Here is a 24009-nt window from a genome sequence, read left to right as displayed (position 1 = left end):
CGGTTTCAAGTGATCGTTAATCCTTTAAACATTGCCTAAAACTTTTGTTCGAAACAATATTTGATATGACCAACCCTTACGGCAAGGGACGACCAAAATATTGCCGGAATTGTAAGATGGGCTAAAATTGTCGTACGCTAAACATGTGAAACTTTTTTTCACGTGAAATTATTTTTGTATCTAGTAAATATGAAGTTTTTCTTAACTTTAATCTGGTGGAAATCCTTTTTATCCCCTACTTAGCACCGGTGAAATCTACCTTCGCCTTCCGGCGTGCCGAAAGGTTTTTTTTATATTATAACACTTTTAAACTACTTTCAATATAATTTATTATAAACGTATTTTTTAACTGTAATCAATAATTAAAAAAAAAGATGCTTTAAACTTTTATTTTCTTTTAGAATTACATTATTATAAATGAATTTTTTTTGTGGTTTTCCGAGAAAAATAAATTACGATTATAAAAAAAAATAATCAAGTATATTAACTATAACCGGCCTCCGTGACGCGAGTGGTAGCGTCTCGGCCTTTCATCCGGAGATCCCGGGTTCAAATCCCGGTCAGGCATGGCATTTTCACACACGCTACAAATCATTCATCCTATCCTATGAAAGTAATACCTAACGGTGATCCCGGAGGTTAAAAAAAAAAAAAGTATTAATAACTATGTTTCTTTCCAAACCGTTAACTGCCTTCCTTATTTCATAATTAAAGAGAAAAAATAACTGGATATTAATGTTGTCAATTGATATTAATAAATTATTTAAGATAAAATAGATTATGAATATTTGTTTTTATAATGCGTGATGAAGATAAAAGTTCGTTGCCGCCCTGTCTCATCAGCGTTTTGTTGCTGTACACAGTTATGTAACCGTTCCTCACTCCAATCACGTACGTTCAAGGTTAACAGAGTCTTATCGCTTTTATATATCCCTTTACCCAGTGGCAGGAAATAAAGTCAAAAATATAAAATAAAACAACTTAAAGCAACTTTAAGCTTTGTCTGATGGTTTTTATTTATTTGTTTTTGAATTTCTTGTCGGGTTAAGAATTATTTTTATGTGCAAATTAAGAAAGAAATATTTAAAAAAAACAAAAAAACGTTAATTCAAAGAGCCGAACCCAGTACCTACAGTTGTTTTTAATACGGTTAACCTTTTTATTTTTTTTCTGTTTAGCCTCCGGTAATTACCGTTTAGATAATACTTCAGAGGATGATATGTACGAGTGTAAATGAACTCTTGTACAGTCTCAGGCCGACCATTTCTGAGGTCCTATTTTCTAGATGTAACCGGGTATCGAATCTGGAACTTTTAGTCTAGCAGGTAAAGTAGCTACCTCTCTAATAGCACGGAGGTCATGTTACATCTAAAACAGATTAATTCTGTTTTTTTCTTTAATTCCTGATTTGATATTTAAAAAATATAATAACACTTCATAGCAAAATTGTATTGTACTTACTATATATTGAACTTGATTACGTATATAAAATGATTATACATGTAATTAAATAATAAGTAAAAATCTCGTTATAACCCCTTTGTGTACGGTTGGCTGTTGTAGTAGTATGTCCATTTATAGTTTTAAGTGAAAATTTATTCTCTTTAATATTTGAAGGTTAAAGAGAGAAAGGGTAAAAAGGAAGGTTAAGTTTTGTATTTTTCCGTAATGATCATTTTGTTAATGCTTCTAACTTACAATATATATATATATATATATACCGAAATCTAGCATAGTGAAGCATAGTCTGCTAGTTAAAATTAATAAATTATTTAAAACAGATAAGAATATTTGTTTTAATAATGCGTGATGAAGAGATAAAAAAAAGTTGTTTGCTGCTGTGTCTAGCCGGCTTTCGTTGTTTTGTAAACATTCCTCACTCCACCGACTACGAACGTTTTCAAGGTTAACACAGAGTCTAGTGCTTTTATAAATCTCTTACGCAATAGCAGGATTGAGTGTTATCTTATAAAACAAATAAATTCAAAAATTTTTGGATTAAATTGTTTTATTCATTTAGAGCCAAGTATTGATTAAAAACGACGAAATGTATTTGTAAATATCTAAATAAAATAAAATTAGGCTTTACATGTATAATAAAGTGAATTAATAAATAGATCTACGGGTGTATGTACGCGCTTACACACATACTATATATTTTTTTTTAATTCCTGATTTGATATTTAAAAAATATAGTAACACTTAATAACAAAATTGTATGTGCGCGCGCGTGCGGGTCCGTATTTACATTTACTATGTCTTGAGCTTGATTACGAATATAAAATAAATATTATATGTAATTAAATAATAAGTAAAAATCTCGTTATAACCCCTTTGTATATGGTTGGCTGTTGTAGTAATATGTCCACTTATAGTTTAAGGGAAAATTAATTCTCTTTAATATTTTATCTAATTATAAGTTCGGCAAGATTGATAGTAAATTTTAAAAACAATTAAATATTAGAGGACGTGTAACCGATGGTCTGATGTAAAAAAAAATTGACTGTGAAAGAAACAGTTTGCGAACCGAATTTTAGATGTAATAATTTTGTTGTTGTTTAAAACAAATGGTTGTGTCTTTCGATGTCGGTTGATTCCGTATGTGGAGGGGGGAAGATGGAGAAGAGCATCATGAGTGTAAACTAACGAAATTCACCGAGATGTTTTGTCTTGTAGTTAGTTATTGGCGGGAATTATCGGTAGATAGGCGACTGAATACGTAGTGCAATTACTGCCTTCACATAACAGTGTTTAGTCTAACCTAATGCACATGTAACGTTATCCAAATTTCATCTTTTTATTGAGATATTCCTTATTACTGATTTAAGGTGAGTTTTATTTATTTTGTTAATATTATTACAATTTTTTAAACAATAATTGGCAGGTGTTTTATTCTGTGTATGTATTACTCAAATTATTTATTAGATTAAAAATGTTAGATTCCAGTTAACGCCGATTGATTTTTACAAAATAAATTAATAAATTTAATTATAATAAATAAATAAAGAGAAACAAGTTATATTGTTGTATTTTAGGTTATTTGGCCATTAACGGTGTATATATTTAACTAAACTGATAGGGTATTTCGCAAAGGGTATTTCGTGAGTGATATATTAGATATATTAAGTTTTAAGTCTGGTAATGAAAATGAATCGTGTTAGAGAGAAAATAATTCGCATCTGTATCGTTATAAAGAATATACTGATTTACTGGTTCGACACCCAAAATAGCTTACCGTTTCTTCACCGATCTCAGTTAATGTTAAATATTCATAAATGAATGTATAGGGAATAACATAAAAATTTGAAAAAAATAATTTTTGATAGGAAAGAAAGCTACAAATAATCATTTTAATAAATTTGTAAAAATATTTTTAGAAATCTATCGGCGTATTTTTTATTTAACATATATATTTAACAATAATTAATCGTAAGAAAGGAAAAAAACATCGGTAGTGAGTTTGTAGAAGGCGACCGATATTTATAATTGTGAGGTTCTGAGTTCGACACCGAGTAATTATAATATATCTTAATAATTATGCGTACATAATATTTAAAGCAGAAATTATTCGTAAACAGTACGACATATATACAACAAACAGTTCATGACCAAATTTTTATATTTAACATTTCCCGTGTTTAATTTATATTTTTTAAGCTAAATAAAAAAAATCACAAAATTGTTGAAAATGTATAGTCGATCGTTCTTTTAGAGGAAAACTATTTTTAAGAAATATATAACGACCCTCCTTAGATAGATCGGTTGATAAAATAAGCGACTGATATACCGAAAATTCTATACGCGTAATTTTTTATTACTACAAACGCCGTTATAACTTTTCTTCTCGTCGGGAAAAATATTGGGATCAGAGGTTAAATTTTACGTAAATTTTTAATTTACAGTTTCCGTTTTTTTGTTTTAATTCCAACGAGAAATTTTTTAAAACTTTTTCACGAACGGAAAGGCATTAATAAATTTAAAAAGCTTCGAAAACCTTAACGGTCAATTTTTTTATTACAAAGTTTTTGTAAAAATGCACTTTGAGTGAGAAAATTAAAAAAATACAAACATGTTTAAGTAGCCACCGCATACAGAGAGAGAGTGTGGTGGAGGGGATGAGTTAGAGAGTGACTTAGAGAGAGAGGGGAGAGTGAGAGACACAGCTGGTAGAGAGAGCGAGGGAGATTGAGAGAGGGCTGATAGGGGGATCAACGATGGAGGGGATGAGTTAGAGAGAGAGGGGAGAGTGAGAGACACAGCTGGTAGAGAGAGCGAGGGTGATTGAGAGAGGGCTGATAGGGGGATCAACGATGGTGAGGAAGTGAGAGAGAGGATCTCTCTCTCTCTTCCCTTCTAATACTATTACAAAGAATTTAACACGATTTAATTTTTTTTTTTTTAATATATAAATATAAATAATAGTAAAATAATAACATGATTCATTATTAAATTTAAAAAAAAATAAATAATAAAAATTTTACGAAAAATATTAAAAATTATTTTTTTCATTCATCTTCCTTACTGGTTAGCTTAGAAGATGTATTCTATGTAAAAGTGTTGAATAACTCAAACGCAACGCAGTAAATTACCTGATGCCGATCTTGGCTGCCAAAGGGCCAGGGGGGAAGGAAAAGTCAGGTAAATTGGCAACATAGGACCTGTTGAAGTCACAATGTTAGAGCTGCGGTTATTATCCACTGCGTATTAAGAATAGTATTAGTAGAGAAGAGAGAGAGATTTTTTTAAATTTAATAATTTAAATTTTTAAGATTTAAGATTTTTTTTTTAAATTTAATAATGAATCATATTATTATTTTATTATTTATATTTATATATTAAAAAAAAAAAAAAAAATTAAATCGTTAAATTCTTTGTGTTTGACAATAAGGTCAATGAACTTATTTTGCATCAATCACTTTCAAATTGTTCCCTAAATAAAAATCGGCCCAGCATCTCGGTCAAGTTCGTTAACGGCCAAAATCGGATCACTTGGGTGTTGATGTGGTGTCTTCTTCGAAAAAACAAATATGTAATAAAAAATATTATTACATTCTCTATTTAAAAATTAAATTATCTATTTCAAAAGTAAATCGATAAAACATTTCATTTAATAGAACGTAATAATATTAAAAATGCTTAAGTTATAAAAACAAAATTTATTTTTAAAAAAATACGAATAATACACGTGTAATGACACGTTTGTAATAAATTATAATATGAAAAGAAGTTTAAATTTAATATTATATTATAATAGGACTAGGTTTGGGCAGCTTACACTTTAATAACGCATCATTTAATATTTAAATGACTTGAAAATAATGAGGTGATATTTAATAATTAAAGGTCCGATGTTTAATATAAACGAAGTGATGGATTTAAATGGACTTTTATTTAAAATCAGTAAAATATATATTTTTTCAAGCCGAATGAATTATCTAGTTTTAAGGGGTTGTAAATGGGTAAAACACCCCAAATTACAAAATAGTTTATTTCATTATATTTTTGAACAATCTAATGTTTTAAGTAGATTTCATAAGAAAGCTATCTATTGTAATGGATATATGATTCGACTTCCGGAAAATTTCGAAATATCTGCGCATTTCACATTTCTCAAGTTTATAAATATATATATATTTTTTTTGATAAAAAAATATATCCTTTGAAAAAATGACGATTTTTCCTTCTTTCTCTCCCTGTCGGCCATTTTGTTATTTTTATATAAAAATTAGTATCTCAAGTTCGGATAGACGAATCACATTAATATTTGATAAGCGTCTTGGTTATAAAGTTTTAAAATTATAAAAAAATCAGGAATGAAATACCTTTGCAAATTAAAAAATGGCAGTCATACTTATTATTTTTCAATTCTTTTTATCTCCGTAAATATTAGCTTATCAAAATGTATGTTACTCGATAAAATATTAAGCTTCTTATTTTAAAGAAAGTGACATTTTATTTTTTTAAATCGGTTAATAAATAGCCGAATTATGGCAGAAATGTGATGTAATTTTGTATCTGTAATCTTGTTCTCCACTTTACGTTAAATTCGATTAAATATTAATTTTTTATTTGTTTATTGTTAATTCTAGTATTGTAAATTAGTATCAAATTAACTAATAATTTTCTCACAATAAGATTTAATTCTTATTATTAGGGACAAGGGAAGCAAAAAAAGTTAGGGTTCAAATACAGAGATAGAAGAATAATTGCTAACATTTACAGGAACTAAACAGCAACAGTAATAATTGAAAAACATAAGAAAGAAGCCGTAATAAAAAAGGGAGTCCGACAAGGAATGTTCCCTATCTCTATCTTTACATAGAACTAGCAGTTAATGATGTTAACCTTTTCAGATCAGGAAGCCAGTAAAGTGGCTCTGTGCGGTGACAGTTTTAAAACGCTGTTACAAAAACATTTTATATGGGATCTAAGTCGGTTATATTTTTTTATATTCACAAAGAAATCAGTTTTATTATACAATTTGAACTATAGTTATACGAATTAAAATGTTTTATTTGGACAAGAAAGAATATGACCATTTTTTTCTCAGAAATGTGCTTGTGTGTGTGTGTGTGACTGGTGTATTATAATTGCTATGAGGGTTACGGATTTATTTATTATTTACAAAACTAGCTTATTATATCAGCAACATAACGATGTATTGAAACACATAATAAGTTATGTTATACGGCACACACAAAAAAAAAAAGGAATTTGTGGTCATAAATGTGTCACTTTTATTTGAGGCCTAATAAATCTTTTCTGACAAAAGATATCGGCATCAATGAAACACATACCGATTCGTAATGAATAACAGTATACAGTAAAAATAGTTTTTTGTCAATCCGAATAGCCTTTTAAGTGGAGGGGATTTTTATAAAACGTAGTTTTTACTGAATCTCTTTCTTTATACTAACATATGTTACTTTATTGTGTGAGTGAGTACGAGTGAACTGCAGTAAGTAACTTACTATCGCAAACCGGCGTTCCGTTGGTAATATATTATTTCATTATTTTTTTCAAAATTACATCGGTTTTTTTTTATTCAGTGCGATTTTTTTCACATATTGGGCGTTTTTTTTAAATTTGTGATTTTTTTTTATTTGCCGTAATTTTTTTTTATCGAGACAATGAATGACGAACAGATTAGGTTTGCTCTTGACGAAGAACTTTCAGATTATGACGAAAATGACAGTGACGACCTTGAGGGCTTGGATGACATCAAAAATACTGAAATTAGGAGTAACGATTTTTCGGAACCGCATCTCCTGAATTTTAGTAGCGACGATGATGATCCAGGTCATTCGATTAGTGATACTGACACGGAACAGAAAATAAATGTAGCCGGTTCAGTTCTACATCCACATGCTGAAGGAAACGGTAATATATTTCATGAAATCCATTATCGTTCTCCAGTGCAGTTGGATGTTGAAATGCAACCAGCTGTTTAATTTCCTCTCCAAGATGAGGAACTTGACACGGCGGAGTTACAAGAAAATCCAACTGACCGGGCCCAAAATGACGAAACAGTTACAGATGACGAAGGTTACGAGTTGGAAGGTCGTCTGCCGGTTCTTGGAAATCCCTGGTTAGTTTGTACTGATAGGTGTAAATATGACACACTAAACAGTTTGCCTTTTACGGCTCCGGAACCAGGTGCATTTGTAAAGAATCCCGACCTTTTGGCTAAATCCGCTCCTCATAAGAGAGGTCGGCCTAAGAAGCGTCGTAGGAATTTACACAATGTGCCTGAATATATTCCTGATCCCCGTATTCATGGGCAGACGCCGTTTGCCGTATCTATGTTGTTTTTTGGGGCTATCCTTGAAAAACTAACATCACAAACTAATTTGTATTTTCAAAGCCGTAGACCTGATAGGCCATTACCTAAGGACAGAATTCAAGGTGACGTTAGTCTTGCCCAGATGAAACGTTTCTTTGCAATCATCCTGGAAATGGGTCATACTGTAAGACACACTTTACAAGAATACTGGTCGACTGACGAGGTTTCCCATTTCGCTTGGTTTGGGAATACATTACCGAGAACTGTCTTTCTTCATATTTTGAAGTATTTACACTTCACTAACCAGGATCCACCGATAGAATCAGAAATGCAAACTGGTAACTATGACCGTCTCTGGAGAGTACGCGAAATATTTTAAATTGCTCGTCAGAAATCTCGTGAACTCTGTAATCCACGACAACAAATTGTAGTTGATGAGGTTTTATGCGCCTACAAGGGTAGAGTCTTGTTTCGGCAGTATATACCTAGTAAACGAAAGCGCTTTGGGATAAAGGTTTACAGACTTTTCGATAATTCTGGGTACACATTCGATATGAATGTATATCTCGGGAGACAACGAGAGGAACAAAATGTAAACGAAAAAATTACTGAACGTACAGTTATCGATTTAATTGCAGGTTATGAAAATTGTGGATATCATTTGTATATGGAAAATTGTTTTTCATCCCTGCAATTATATCGACGCTGAAAGATGTGGGAATTCTAGCTTGTGGAACAGCTCGATCCAATCGTGCTGGAATGCCAGCTGAATTCACACGAAACAGACGTAAACAATTAGGTTTGACCAGACACCGGTTAGCCTGTCGTACGACACTGGATGGAATATCTTGTATTCTATTCAATGACAAGCGAATGGTAACACTTCTGTCTTCTATTCATGGGCCTGCTGAAGAGGGTAAATACAGTGTAACAATTCACGGTACAGAAAATGTCGTGAGACCTGTAATGATTGTAGATTACAATAATTATATGGGGGCTGTTGATCAATCTTATCTTCTGTCTTCAAGCTATTACTTACATAGGCGCATGACAAAATGGACGAAAAAACTTTTTTTCCACATTTTTGATATGCTTCTTGTCAATGCTTATACGGCTTACAATAAATAATAAATAATACGGCAATAAGATGGAGAAGAACCAATCCTTCTGATGGTTTCGAAATGAGGTTTTGAAAGGGCTTGTTTCATCATCTCCTACGAGATTTTCTGCACGAGGATCTTATGTAAGAAATCGTGAATTTTTACGTCTTGAAAGTTGTGAAGCAAGACATTTTCCTAAACGTGAGGGAACAAACAGTTTTAGACAATGCGTTGTGTGCTCGGCAAACGGCATTCGCGTAAGATCAGTCTGGAGGTGTGTGGCTTGTGAGGTACCACTCTGTTTAGATGGATGCTTTCTCGTGTATCACACACGCCAAAATATCACCAACTAGGGGTAAGAGCTTTTTATTTATAAATTTATTACTTCATTTTATTTGTTTAGGTTATTTATTATTTTTCATCTATTTCATTCTTTTGTTTTTTTGGGGAATCTCCCATATTGCGATTTATATGTTGGTGTAAAAACTAGTGCGCGCTCGTAATTTCTTATTTTATATATTATATATATATAATATATATTACGATTTTATATACATAGTAACATAAAAAATAACTGTTGTTTGTACCGAATAGCTTGTAATTACTGGGGTAATTATTATGCGTTTCATGAACTCTATTGCCCCCCCCCCCCCGTGGCGTGTAACAGCAATACTCTGTTGTAAAAAAAGTTTTTTTACGTAATAAATGCTCTAAGGAAGTCTTATAATTTTTAAAATAAATTTTACATTATATGTAACGCTAAGAAAAAATAAATAACTATAAAAATTTCTCGAAACTGATATGCTAATTAATCTGTAATTTATGACACGGGTTTTTCATCATATTTTGCCCAACTTTCAACCGATTTGCTTGAAAGTATTTTTTTTTTAATCAGCAAACTATGTTTCATAAACACAAATCAAAAAAAAAAAAATTTCGCTAATAAAAAACGCGGTAGAAATGCGCAAAAAAAATTCTGCTATTAAATTATCGTAATTTTTGTACGGTTTCAATTTTTTTGTTGTTACAGGCATAAAAAATATCCAATCGTAAGGGTTTTTTTTTTGTCAGAATCTGTTAAATCTCGTTAATATACTGTAATTTTTTGAAAATTTTTTCACAAGAGGGTAGCATAAGACTATGAAGAGAGGCAATCAGATACCAACTATTTTTGCGGAGCGCTAAGAAGCGCGGAGCATTGTGATGGGAAAAGGTTAAAGAACAATTTAGATTCGGAGTAACAGTACAAGGTGAAAAGATAAAGATGCTACGATTTGCTGATGATATAGTAATTCAAGCCGAAAGTAAAAAGGATTTAGAAGAAACAATGAATGGCACGGATGAAGTCCTACGCAAGAACTATCGCATGAAAATAAACAAGAACAAAACGAAGGTAATGAAACGTAGTAGAAATAACAAAGATGGACCATTGAATGTGAAAATAGGAGGAGAAAAGATTACGGAGGTAGAAGAATTTTGTTATTTGGGAAGTAGAATTACTAAAGATGGACGAAGCAGGAGTTATATAATATGCCGAATAGCACAAGCGAAACGAGCCTTCAGTCAGAAATATAATTTGTTTACATCAAAAATTAATTTAAATGTTCGGAATGATTTTTGAAAGTATATGTTTGGAGCGTCGCTTTATACGGAAGTGAAACTTGGACGATCGGAGTATCTGAGAAGAAAAGATTAGAAGCTTTTGAAATGAGGTGCTATAGGAGAATGTTAAAAATCAGATGGGTGGATAAAGTGACAAATGAAGAGGTATTGCGGCAAATAGATGAAGAAAGAAGCATTTGGAAAAATATAGTTAAAAGAAGAGACAGACTTATAAGGCCACATACTAAGGTATCCTGGAATAGTCGCTTTAATATTGGAAGGACAGGTGGAAGGAAAAAATTGTATAGGAAGGCCACGTTTGGAATATGTAAAACAAATTGTTAGGGATGTAGGATGTAGGGGGTATACCGAAATGAAACGACTAACACTAGATAGGGAATCTTGGAGAGCTGCATCAAACCAGTCAAATGACTGAAGACAAAAAAAAACATATTTAAAGGCTTTTTACAAAAAATTATTTAAACTTTCAAAATTAATGTCTCCACCAATAGTACATTATGGGGCCTGGTGCATATCATTTTTTTTGCATCTTATAAAATTATTATATAAGTTCGATGTTTATTTCTTTGTTAACCCCTACAGGCTCATGCCCAAAATTAAAATTATTGTTTTTTTTTTTTTAATATGACAGTGAGGTAGATAAATATTTTCGTACGTAAAAAATTAACGGGATTCGTATCAAGAACCTTTCGGATATAAGTCAGTTACGTGATACATTTAATCTGATAAAGTAAAATTAAATGTACATTTTTTGTCAACCAGAACGGTAGTACTAAAAAAATAACCGGAAAATTGTATCCTGTTGCCATTGTAAAACGTATTATCTGTTGTCTGTTAGTTAAGCGCCTCAATTGACCTGACAGTTTCTAATGCAGTAAATTTTCTGTAAAAAAAATAATTTTCCCTTACATTTTTGGGTCGATGAAATCAAAAGAATGGATCTGCGATGTACAAAAAATATTTCGTTAAATTTTGAGTCTGTTGCGTAATTAAAGAATAATGGAGGACGCGCGCGCGCACACACATTATATTTTTATTTAACTCTTACTCATATAGATGTTGTCAATTCGAGTAAAATAAATTAATAAAAAAAAGAACCGGTTATAAAAATTAGTTTAATTTAGTGCGAGATAACTTTGTAAATCATACAGCAATAATCGACGGAAGAGCTCGGCGACATGCTGTCTACAATCCTGTTGCTATGAGAGGTTATTAACCTTCTCTATCAAACAGCAGCTGTGTCCAAGGTTAAACTGCTGCTGCCGTCCCGTACACGCGGATGTGCGCGTGAAATACTTTTTCATAATTTATTTTTTCTGGCAGTTGAAGATATTGTTGTTTGTCTAGACGCTCCCCACCACTGCGGTAGTGTAGTGGTGGGGAGCGACAGAAAAATTACGTGACAGAATGAGATTATGAAATGTAACGGTCAGTCCGGGTTTGTTAGAAAAAGATTACAGATGGCGTGCGGTACGCTGTTCAATTTTGATCCTTGCGTCTGCGGTCACTCTTGATTTATTATCAACAATTATTATTTCTTATACATTGTTTTAGATAGGTGACCTTCATTTTTGGTTGAGGTAAGATGTTTTTTATATTATTTTAATATAATTTAAAATAAGTGTTCTTTTTGTTTTCCTGGTGTATCCATACTTATGTAATGGATTTTAGAATACAATTTGCACTGTCCTATTTTTACAAAATATCATATCATTTTTTAATATCATATCCAAGCATTTCTAATATTGTTTTTTATTTATAATACCGGCGATGTAGTATCCCAAAAATAAACAAACAGAAATGAAACAAATTACATGGTTATAAAATTTATTACTATTACTATAAATTTATTACTTATTTACGGTTCTTAATTCATACTAATTGTGTTATCTAGATAATATAAAATTTTTTTTAAGACTATGTTTGTAGTTAATTTTGACTTATCTTTTTGGTGTATCTTTTACCTGAAACTTTTATACTGTTTTAATATTATTTTTTGGCTCGTGAACAAAATTACTTTTTATTATTCATACGTGTTGTTAGTTCTAACTTACATGGTAATAATTATTTTTAATATTAGTAAGGCATACTACTTATTGCTGAATAAGAAGTATCAGATTTACCCAGCCTAGCTATCTATTTACTTCCCCCCACAAATGATTTAAATGTAAACCTCAAACATTTGTGTATATACACTCAAATTTGTAATAATGCTATTGTGAAATGCATAGTGCATTTATTCATTGAAAATTATCACAAAAAAATGACAACTACTAAAGTTATTAATAATTGAGTTTCAGATTAATGTAATTTTTCTTCCAAGTCATGTGTAGCTAATTATTGGCTCTTCGTGGAGTAAATAAGAATGAAATAGTAATTAGCTGCATAGGCATTTTGGAAGAAAGTTTCATTAATCTGAAATTGGTAGTCAAACTTTAAACGTAATATGGATTCAATTAAAAGTAAATGTAAAACAAATGTATTTAGAGAATTAAAACTAGAATTCAGATTTTTGAGAGACAAAATCAGTTTTAATAATTTTGTTAAATTGTTTTAAAACAAATTTAATTTTTCCCTTTTACAAAACAATTCAGAATTTATTTTTATTTGTGATTATAAGCTCAAGTTATATAACTTGAACTCTTCTCCAAAATTCTACTTATCTTGTGATCTCAATGTATGTAATAAGTACTACATGTTAATTAATTCTTAATATTATATCTTCTCATATTTTTTATAGTAGATCATTCTTTTTATTACTAAATTATAACTAACTCAGCGGTGGGAGTTAGGCTTGGGTAAGATGATACCCTACCACAACTTAGAGTTTGATGATTCTACAACATTGTGCAGAGTAAGATCCTAGAAATTGAAGATTAAAGTAAAATGTTAATGGCCAAATGATGAAAGACTTAACAAACCTCAGTCAAACCCCTGGCTAGCCTAGTTGTACGGTGAAAATATTCATGATGCTTCTTTTATATATAATAATGTTCTTTTAAACCATTGATTATCAAACTTTTTCACCCATTGCCCACATTGAGAATCAAAACTTTTCTAGTGCCCCCAATATTTTTAAAATTACCGTCTGTTAAAGATAATAATTGCAATTGCTGTTTTTAAGATGCACTCTTAAAAACAGCAATTGAAATTATTGTTTTTAAATGTGGCATATCCTATTTCTGAGTTGAAACTTACATTTTAAATGAGAGCAATGAAAACGCATATTTCATCATATTTAGAATTATTTTTATTAAAATTGCTTTCCAAAAAATTACAATTGTATATAGTTATATAACAACAATAGTAATAGCATATTCACTGTAACAATACAGTAATTAAAACAAAGCTTTCGATTGAAAAATTTTTTGTACTAGTGTTGTAGGTATTTAATTTTAGTTTGAAATATCAGGAAAACATAATTTTTGCCTTTTTTTAATCAGCCATCAGCCTTGTAGATCGTCTGAACACACCCAATTTTCTGTGAGCCCCCCTGAATGCCACCAGTGCTCACAAGGGGGCATTATCACCCACTTTGAGAACGAATATTTTAAACTAAATTTTTTAATTAGGTATAAAATGTTCAACATTAATTTGTAACATTGTAATTCAATTTCTAAACTTTCTGTTGATTTTCTTTCTGGATTTCTTATCTTATTTTACTCCCAAAAAGTGTTAGTTATGTGCTCTATTTACATATTTGTATATTAACAACTTTTATTATTTTTTTAAGAAATTCCGTAAGCTTTTCGAACAGTATAAGACTTCAGGCAAAACTACTGTTTTTTAGTGTGTTAATTTCTCTTTTTTGAGTGAATATAATATTTATAAATAACACTTGATGATATTTTTATCATAAACTATCATAGAATTATATAATACAGCAGAAGTAAATGGAACATAAGTGGGCGAGATCATAGGTGATTCTGTTTCTTAATTGGCTTCACTTAATTAAGTGTCTTCAGAATAACTGTTTTAATCTATATTAAAAATGACTATGTAAAGGCAATCGTTTAAAAGAAAAATACTTTTCAATGTTTATTCATTATTATGAAATGTTTTTAAATGAAATTCTTTTCGTGAAGATGCTTTTACAGATAAAATATTGTCATGTCACAGTAAGGTACAACTCTGAATGAAGTCTTAAACGTACTGTATTTTTTGTTTTGACAAAGTTACTTTTGTTATAGTTTTAAAAAAAGTTGTAGTTAAGTTATTGAAAATAGTTACAGTTTAAAAAATGTCTATGTCTTAAGAATTCTTGAGAAAATTATAGATTTTTTATCAAGTTATTTTAATTTTGCATCGTAATCTGGATGAAATTATAACGTGATTCTTCGTAAGAAATTTTATGTTGACGTTCCTGATAAATTTGGTAATTACAGTCATTTGATTAGGGTAGTTCAATGTATAAACATGTGAATCCTGTTGTCAGTGCAAAGAAGATGTGAACTTAGAAATAAAGTAAGTGCAGAATCAATAGCCAAGTGTGTCATAATAGATTGATTCAGTTTTGTTTCTGATAAGCTAGACTACATTTCAAACATTTATAAACATACCTTGTTATTTTATTTTTGTTTGCGATCAGATCTTCAAAGGATTACCCATGCGCAGTCCCAAGTTCTTTCTTTTCCAAATTGTTCAATTTTTTCCCTAAACTCTTTTTTTCTTTCTTTGGTCCATTCACTGTGTTTCCTTTTCTGTTTCTCTGGCTATGTAGATTCATCCACTAGTTTACTGAAAGATTTCATCAAAAATTATTTCTTTGGAAATATTTAATAATTTGAGATGTTCAATTTTTTTGAACTAGCTTATTTGGTTTACCTTTTTTCAAAAAAAGTTAAATATTTGTTTTATTAATTCAGTTTCATCCATTCCATTAAAGTGACAATAAAATTTGAGTTCTTTTTCTAATTTTATGATTACAAAATTTTGGTAAATTTCTTCCGATTTGCATAATTTATAAATATTATCTGAGTTTTGGCCATAGAGTTTTCTTAAAATAATCTTTTTCAACAATTACTATATTTATCTTAAGAAGTTCTGTAGGCCTTCCGTACTATACAACACGTCTGGTAAAACTATGGTTTTATAGTGTCTTAATGTGCTTTTTAATAAGAATTTGTTATTTTATGTTTCTTTTAAGATAAAAGCCACTTTCATTTTTGTGTTCTGGCTTTTATTTATTTATTTTATAAAGAATTCAGGGTAATTATCTTACCTAAATATTTAAACTTTTTGACTGTTTTGATTGATTGTAATTCTGAAATTTTCATGGTTTGGATTCTACTTTTATTATTGGAATCTATTATATGAAATTTGTAATTGGTTTTTGTTTGCATATTTTTCTAATTCTTGAATTTTCAAGAATTAGAAGAATAATCTTCTAATTCTTTTACCAAAGTCACCAGATCATCAACTAATGGTAAAACGTTTACATTTAAGTGTTGTGCCCTCATTTTTATTAAGTATCTGTATTTTCATATTCGATTCTTCAATAATTTTTTCAGAGTCCAGTTGAACAATATTCTGAGAGACCATCCATCTTTTGGCTTACTGTAGTTTTTATTTGAAAGGGTTTGGGAATGCCACCTTAAATTTGAACTTCTGAGTATATTTATTTTATAATGTTTTAATGTTATTGACATAAATTCTTGCAGTATTTTAACCAGAGATTCTCTATTGAATTGTATGTCTTTAGGAATTTTAGGAAAATAAATATTAATTTCAGATCTCTAATGTTTTGGTATGATTATTTATTATCTTATTATTAACTTTTTTGCAAATACAAAAAAAAATGTTTTAGATTTTTATGTTATTTAATTTCAAATTATCTATGGTAGAAATAAGTGAATCTTTTAAAGCTCAGCTCTATCAAACCAGCTGATATTTTAAATTCAATTTGCGTTTTCAATTTATCTTTAGTTGAGAATTGCTTTTAATTGGCTTTTTAAATTAACTCAACTTGAATAGCAAGCGATACTACTTTTTTATACAAAGAAAGTCAGATTTTTTAATTTGTTACAACTGGTCATATAGTTCCAATCACTTCTGAAAACATTGTAACAAAACACTTCTCAAAAATACTTTTTTTTTTTAAAGCAAAAATATTCCATGTAAGTATATTGCAACTAGTATTTCAGTTACATAAATACTTAAATTGAGAACTATTTGAACTAATTTAAGTGAAACTTATGAAAAATCTATACTTTAGTTTTCCTTTTGAAAAACTTAACATTTTTATTTTTTTATTTTTGTAACCGTTAGGATCAGTGGAAATGTAAACATCAATTTTAACTTTGTACCAAATTGGGTGCATATAAAGAAAGGATGGAGGATACACCAGTAGACAATTAATTATACTTGTATATAAGTTATAGTATTTTTTCATAAATCTTAATTTTATTGAAAAAAATAAAAATATAATTACACACTATAATTTTCTGCCTAGCTTTATTCTATTTATTTTTAATTATTGTAAGTTTTAATTTTTCATATTTTTCAGAGAGAAATGTTGGACCAACAAAGATTAAAATAATTGCCCAGCCATCTAAAGGATTTAAGTAATTAATGTTGATGAAAAAAATCAGTATCTGCCTAAACATTAAAGGTAAGAAGAACACTTATTAATTGCATAGGTGAAATTAACGAAGATACTTTAAAAATTTCCTAGAGAATCCTTAGTTTTATTCAATAAAATTCTTTGATTGTTTTTTGTTCCCTGAGTCATGGTGGGAAAGTTGGGCATAGAATGTAATTTTTTAGTTGATGTTTGAAAAATTGTATAATCAATTTGATATATTGAAGAATCATAAAAAAAAATTATTAAGAAATTGTGGGTACTTAACGTATTAATGCCACTGCAGCTACAGCTTTATTTAAAAGCAAAGTAGTCAATCGGATTTTGGTGGAAAATGGACCGATATAGAGTTTAACATAGATTCAAAACAGTCTCTTTATTAATTTTAATAAATGGTTATTTATATTTATTTATTTTATAAATATAATTTAACCAAACTTAACCTTTTTTCCTTTCTTTTCCTGTTTAGCCTCCGGTAACTACCGTTTTTAGATAATTCTTCAGAGGATGATATATGTATGAGTGTAAATGAAGTGTAGTCTTGTACATTCTCAGTTCGACCGTTCCTGAGATGTGTGGTTAATTGAAACCCAACCACCAAAGAACACCGGTATCCACGATCTAGTATTCAAATCCATGTAAAAATATCTGGGTTTACTAGGACTTGAACGCTCTAACTCTCGACTTCCAAATCAGCTGATTTGGGAAGACGTGTTAACCACTAGACCAATCCGGTGGGTTAAACCAAACTTAACCTACACTCGCTAACCTTTACTAATTAACAGGAGTGTTTTGATTATTTAAATAATAAATAATTCCAATAATTACTGAATTTATTAAATAAATACTCAAAAAATTAATTAGTCAAGGCTAGCGAACGTAGGTTAAGTTTGGTTAAATTATATTTATAAAATAATAAATATAAATAACCATTTATTAAAATTAATAAAGAGAAATCCAATTGACTATTTTGTTTTTAAATAAAGCTGTAGCTGCGGTGGCGTTAATACGTAAGTACCAAATTGTGTATATCACAACACACTGAAATATAGGAATAATGGAATGGGCACTGCCTATGTCCAACGTGAGCAGAAAACGAAAGTGAGACAGATAGATTTAGAGGTATAGTTTTCATTGTCGCACAGTGCAGCGCATTGTACCTAACGTACCTTCAGAAAGTGATTCCATAAAACTTAATTGTAGTTAATATTAAGTGATAAAATCTCATAATTCTATTTAATTAATAGAAAAATTTCAATGCTTATGAATATTAAATAAATGTTGAGTTAATCATTGTATCATATAAATGTTTTTATAAAAACTTTCTACAATAACTTGAATTATGAAAGATAACTTGTGATGAGAGAGATCGTCACAAACTTTTTGAACGAATTGTAGACAAAGAGAGGTATACCTCTAAATCAGCTATCTTTGTTGGCACGGATTTCTAACACGTGCCCATTCCAGTATTTCTATTCATTAAAAATATTACCAATTTTACCGTATCAGAAACATTTATATATATTTTATATTTAATAGTAGGCATAGAAGTACACTGGTTTTTTAATTCAGTGATTCTTTGCAAGTAATACCCTCATATTTTTAAAATGTTTTTTAGCTGCCATAATCCATACATCTATCTTGTTCTTAAACCTAATGATTCAGTCTTAATTTTGCGGTTGTGAGAATTTTTATGTCATATCTTATACTTTCCATCTCTCTCTGAGAAATGGTAGTGCACAGCCCGATTTTATCCATGGCTTAAAATAAAAATAAATAAACAGGTTTATTTTAAAATAACAGATTTTGATTGATTAATATACCCTAATATAATATGTAAAAAGTTATTAAACTGAAAATTAACATCGTCATTACAAGAATTTCCCTCCAGTCATGTTCATATAAATATGATCTTAATTTACCTTAATCCTAACCTCTTTAAAATCCTTTATGAATTACTTTGAGTTCCATCCTTAAAAATAACTATAGCAAAAGCCCTATGATCCTTAAAATGTGCCAGAATGACAGCACTAGAAACATTGTGTTTATATAAAATTGATTTATAGAAAACGTGATCAATACAGGTTGGCGTATCATCATCAGTACCTCTATTATCAATATTAACTAAGGAGTTGTACTCATTCATACCAAATATTTTTAGATAATGCTTACAAATACTGTTTATTCTTTAATTAATATTTATGTTAATATCTCCTATTAAAAAAAAGTTATATTTTGGAATCATAGGAAGGTCTTCAAGGCCTTTCAAATCGTTTGCTTATTCCAGCTACAGACATCCAAGAACATAAAATGCTGTTTTAACCAATTTTTCTCCTTTCAGAATGTATCCCAGCCAGTTAGCTTTCTTATTTTTTCTGATTAAGCTTCTGTTCTTCTAAAATCTTATTATCGCTTCGTTTTTTAGTACGATTATAGTTTTTTCAGTAATTGTTAATTTAATATTTCAGTAAGTGTTAGGAGATAAAAAGTTGGATGAAGTGGGTGAGAAAGTCGAGTTGGCTGATGTAAGATGCAAAACAGCCTTAATGAATGTGAAGATTGAAGGAAAATCTTGGTTAAATATTTAACAAAATTTTAATATCTGGAAAACCATGAAAGATATAATTTACCAACAAACATAATAAACATTGCTAAAGAGAAATATAAATCTCAAGTCATTCACCAAGGAAATTTGACCAAGAGGTTAGGAGTAAATAAAGGTGTCAGATTGCACTGAGTACTATCATTTTAAATATTTCTGATTCATTCAAGAAAATTTAGGATCCCTACTTTGCTCATGAGATATGTCACTGCCACCTCATAATTTTGTTAATATGACACAGACAAAATAAATCAATTTAGAATAGCTACCATATCATTAATTGAAGATAAATCAAAATTGTGTATAAATTTTGCACCAGGAGATTCTGTTATAGTTACCTGATTGAAAATAATAAATCACAGTAAATTACATTGTTTTTATTAATTGCAAATAATTGTCATCAGTTATCAAGATTTCAAGTTATTTAATGTCTGTGAATGATTTACACATTTTTGAACTGAATGACTACATTATGTTTTGAAATCATGCAGATTGTGTATTTAATTGGTGAATTTAAGTGATCTAGATATCAATAAGGGAAAATGTAATTATTATATATATATATATTTTTTTTTTTTGGAATCCCCCTTACCATAGTTGTACAACTAATAACATTGATCTAACTCATGTTGATAATGCAAGAGATTTTGAAATTTATTTCATTATTCATTTACAAATGTCTAGGCTTCAACAGAAGGATGGGGTCCTTTTTTATAAGGGAATATACATAATTATATTTTTATAACAACCCCTCTGTGTACAACATGTGATTGTATATAGCTCTGAGATTTAGAATCCATTTCACGATCAAGGCACTGCCATACAATGTGTCCAACATTGACTCCAATGTTTATCATTGTACACTCTGTCTCACCTTGTGTTTAACATTGGAAACAATGCAATCTCTTTCTCAAATGCAATAGTCTTTGCAATGAAAATTATACAACTGGCTTCTTACCTTTTTCTTCGTCTTATAAGAAATATGATGAAGACATGAGACCATGGAGAAAACTGAATAATGAGTTAAGTAGAGTAAAACTAAAAGCAAAGAAGAAATGGCTTTTTGAGACCACTCATATGTAGAAAAAGCAGATTGGTATGAACTAATGTGATAAAATGTAAAAACAGTAACATGAGATAAGTATAGGAATGGTACATGCACTAAAGAAATTGTCAGTAAAAATTATAGTGTTATAGGAAGAGTGAAAGATATTTGAAAGGTGGACTAAGTGTATAAAGGAACAACACTGCTCCAAAGGAAGCCAAATGATCTTATAAAGGCTGGAATAAAATGAAAACCTGAAGTAGGACCAGAAAAACTGAAATTGGAAGTTTTATCAGCATCAACAGAAACTGCTTATGTCTTAAATAGGATCAGGAGATAACAAAATTATGTAATGGGATCTACAACGATGGGATGTAGTCAGATTTTCTTAAAAAACCATGATTCAATTTCCCAAGCAGCATAGTGTTAGGTTTTAATCTTCTCTTCAGATTGGTATGTTGTTTATAACTATTTTCTGATTTGTTGACAAATTCTAGCCCGGTATTGCGAAATCGACAAAACTGTTGGCTCTCGAACAACGTTGTGTCTGCGACCTTGACCAAAAATTGAACAGGTTTCAACTAACCATACATCTCAGGGGTGGTTGACCTGCTACTGTACAAGACTGATTTTTTGTGGCAGCGAGAGACTAAAGCTGGATTCCCTATCTGTAAGAGCTCCCAAAAATAAATTTAGGAAGGAAGAAACGAGTCTGTTTACACTATAAGAAATCATCTCTTGTGTGTCAAATGGAAAGACACTAGAGATGGATTAGTCTTATCTTCAATTCACAGAAAGACTAAAAGTTAAGTGCATGTGTGCTCCAAAGAGGACACGTGTTAGTTTTTGATTTCAAAAACAAAAACCGTTTATAATTTTCAGTTATATAAAAATAAAACTGGGGTGGATAGAAATGACCAGATTATTTCATACTATCCATTCAAACGTAAGCAAATGAAATGGTGGAAAAAATTATTTTTGTGTTTATTTATGTCAATTGCCAAAGCCCTTATTTTATATTGGGAATCACAACCATCACCCTTAAGGCATAAATGTCATTTAGAAAAATTTATTACATCGATTGGAATGGCTTTAGGATAAAAGGCAGGAGTTCTTGGACAGGAAGCCACACCAACAGCAGTGAAAACAGACTTACAGGTCATCACTTTCCTTAGAAAACAACCCAAACTGAAAAGAAAGCACAGCCCACAAAGGTCTGTAAAGTCCTCTGAAAAACAAAGGCAGCCTCAGGGAAAGCCATTAGAAAGGAAACTACTACTTGGTGGTGTTCTGAATGTACAGGGTTTGTGTATACCTGTCTGTTTCAAAATTTAACTGTTAAAAACAGTAGTACACAATTTTTTATTTTGTTCTTATTTATGTAATTTTTAGAACATCATAATTTTTTAAATAGGTAAAATAAGTATTTCATATAATATATTGAAATAAACTGCATTTTGTTCTCTTTCTAAACATTTTCATATCATTCACCTATCACAAGTATAAAATTATAGCAGAATTTTTTTAAAACACCCAAAAAGCCCAAGGATACAGGATCTTTCTTTTTCTGCTTAGCCTCCAGAACCACCGTATGGCATTACTTCATAGGATGAATGAGGATGATATGTATGAATGTAAATGAAGTGTAGTTTTGTACAGTCTCGGGTTGATCATTCCTCAGTTACTTTTGTATCCTAGACATTCCTCGTGTATGAATCATGGTTCGTGAACCATGATTTTCGATGATCACAGAACAGCTTTAGTAACAGCCTTGTATATTTTAGCCCGCTTGTAAATCTTAATTTACATTGGTGTAAATAATTTGTAGCAACTACTTAGGGTGGTATTATTTCTAATAGTATGTGTCCTTGTAGCTTGTATATTCATATTTTATTTATTATCACAAAATAACTTTGAAAAGTATGAATAAAATAATTTTATAATAAACAAGTATCAGTCATTTAACAGAGTTAATGTCAAACCCAAATTGCCGTTGCAATGTCAAATATTTAGGTCTTTCAAAAGGGTGAAAATAAAGATGTCACTTGGTGCCAGGGTGGGACTACAGGCTGAACGGTTCAGAATTTCCCAACCAAAAACTGTTGAAGAGATTGATCATTTTGCGTATAGTGTGGGGCAGAACATTATCATGCAGTAGATAGACTCCCTTTCTCAGCTACCCTCTTCTTTTGTTTTGAATGGCTCTATGCTGTTTTAACAAATTTTTCTCCTTTCAGAATGTATCCCAGTCAGTTATTCTTGTAGAATCTTATTATCTCTTCATTTTTCAGTACATACATTTAATCTCCGGTTTCCTCCTTACAGATATTTTAACTAATTCTAGCAATTTTTTCGCGTTCCCCTAGTTTCCATGATTCATATGCACATGGAGGTACATACACAAGACACTTCATCAACCACCTTACCACATAATAACCATTTCTTTCTATTAAATGTTTCCTTCCTTGTTGCTATTCTTGTTTTTATTTCATTTTCACTTTTGCAATCTTTTGTTGACATCATATTAAAGTATCAGTACTGTTGTATTTCTGCAACTGTTTTTTTTTTTTTTTTAGTAGAGATATTCATGGGCTTATTTTATCCTAATCTCATTATTTTTGTTCGCTTAATATTCATTTCACTCTATTTTGCAATAATGTATTCCAATTTTTAATGTCATTTGCTTCATTTCAAAAAATAAATTGTATAATCTCTGTAAACATTTTACAGTTTATTTTCCATTCTCCTAGATTTATTTTTTCATTTTCTAGAGCATTTTTGATCATATTTTCAACTACATATTAAATAAAGGCAGCATCCTAGGTTAAACTCAATTTAGTATGCCATATTTTAGTAACCATTTTCCAATTCAGGTGCAATTCTGTAATTAATCTTGTATGTGTTCTTTGTCTTTTAATTATTTACATTAGTTTTTCTATTTGACACAGTATTTTATTCCTTTATCTCTTTCTATTTACCTATTACTAATAGTTTTGATTAGCCTAATTGCATCTATAATACCTATATTCCTTGTAAATCTATTTTGTTTTATATATATAAAATTGTCTTTTTTTTCTTCTTTACAGTCTTTTTGTTGAAGAGAAGATTAAAACTTAACACCACTTCTGGGAAATGAAATCATGATTGTTTTAAGAAAATCTGACTACATCCCATCGTTGTAGATCTCATTGCATAATTTTGTTAGCTCCTGATCCTATTTAAGACATAAGCAGTTCTGTTAATGCTGATAAAACTTCCAATTTTATTTTTGCTGGT

General features: G+C 30.0%; 1 protein-coding gene across 2 annotated transcripts in view; it reads left to right on the top strand.

The window, feature by feature from the left end:
* Positions 1-24009, top strand: part of LOC142319747 (uncharacterized) — a 54116-nt gene that overhangs the window by 6902 nt on the left and 23205 nt on the right. Inside the window, exons 1-2 of one of the 2 annotated variants that reach the window (XM_075357371.1) lie at positions 11969-12086; positions 17012-17116. The gene's annotated coding sequence lies outside the window, so the exon portion shown is untranslated. Of the gene's footprint in view, positions 1-11968; positions 12087-17011; positions 17117-24009 lie in introns of those variants that run through there. The other variant, XM_075357370.1, reaches the window with a different exon arrangement.

The sequence above is a fragment of the Lycorma delicatula genome, chromosome 2, assembly GCF_047948215.1.
Source record: "Lycorma delicatula isolate Av1 chromosome 2, ASM4794821v1, whole genome shotgun sequence".
Lineage (NCBI taxonomy): Eukaryota > Metazoa > Arthropoda > Insecta > Hemiptera > Fulgoridae > Lycorma > Lycorma delicatula.
The sequence above is the reverse complement of the archived record's forward strand: the minus strand, read 5'-3'. Positions and strand labels throughout refer to the sequence as shown.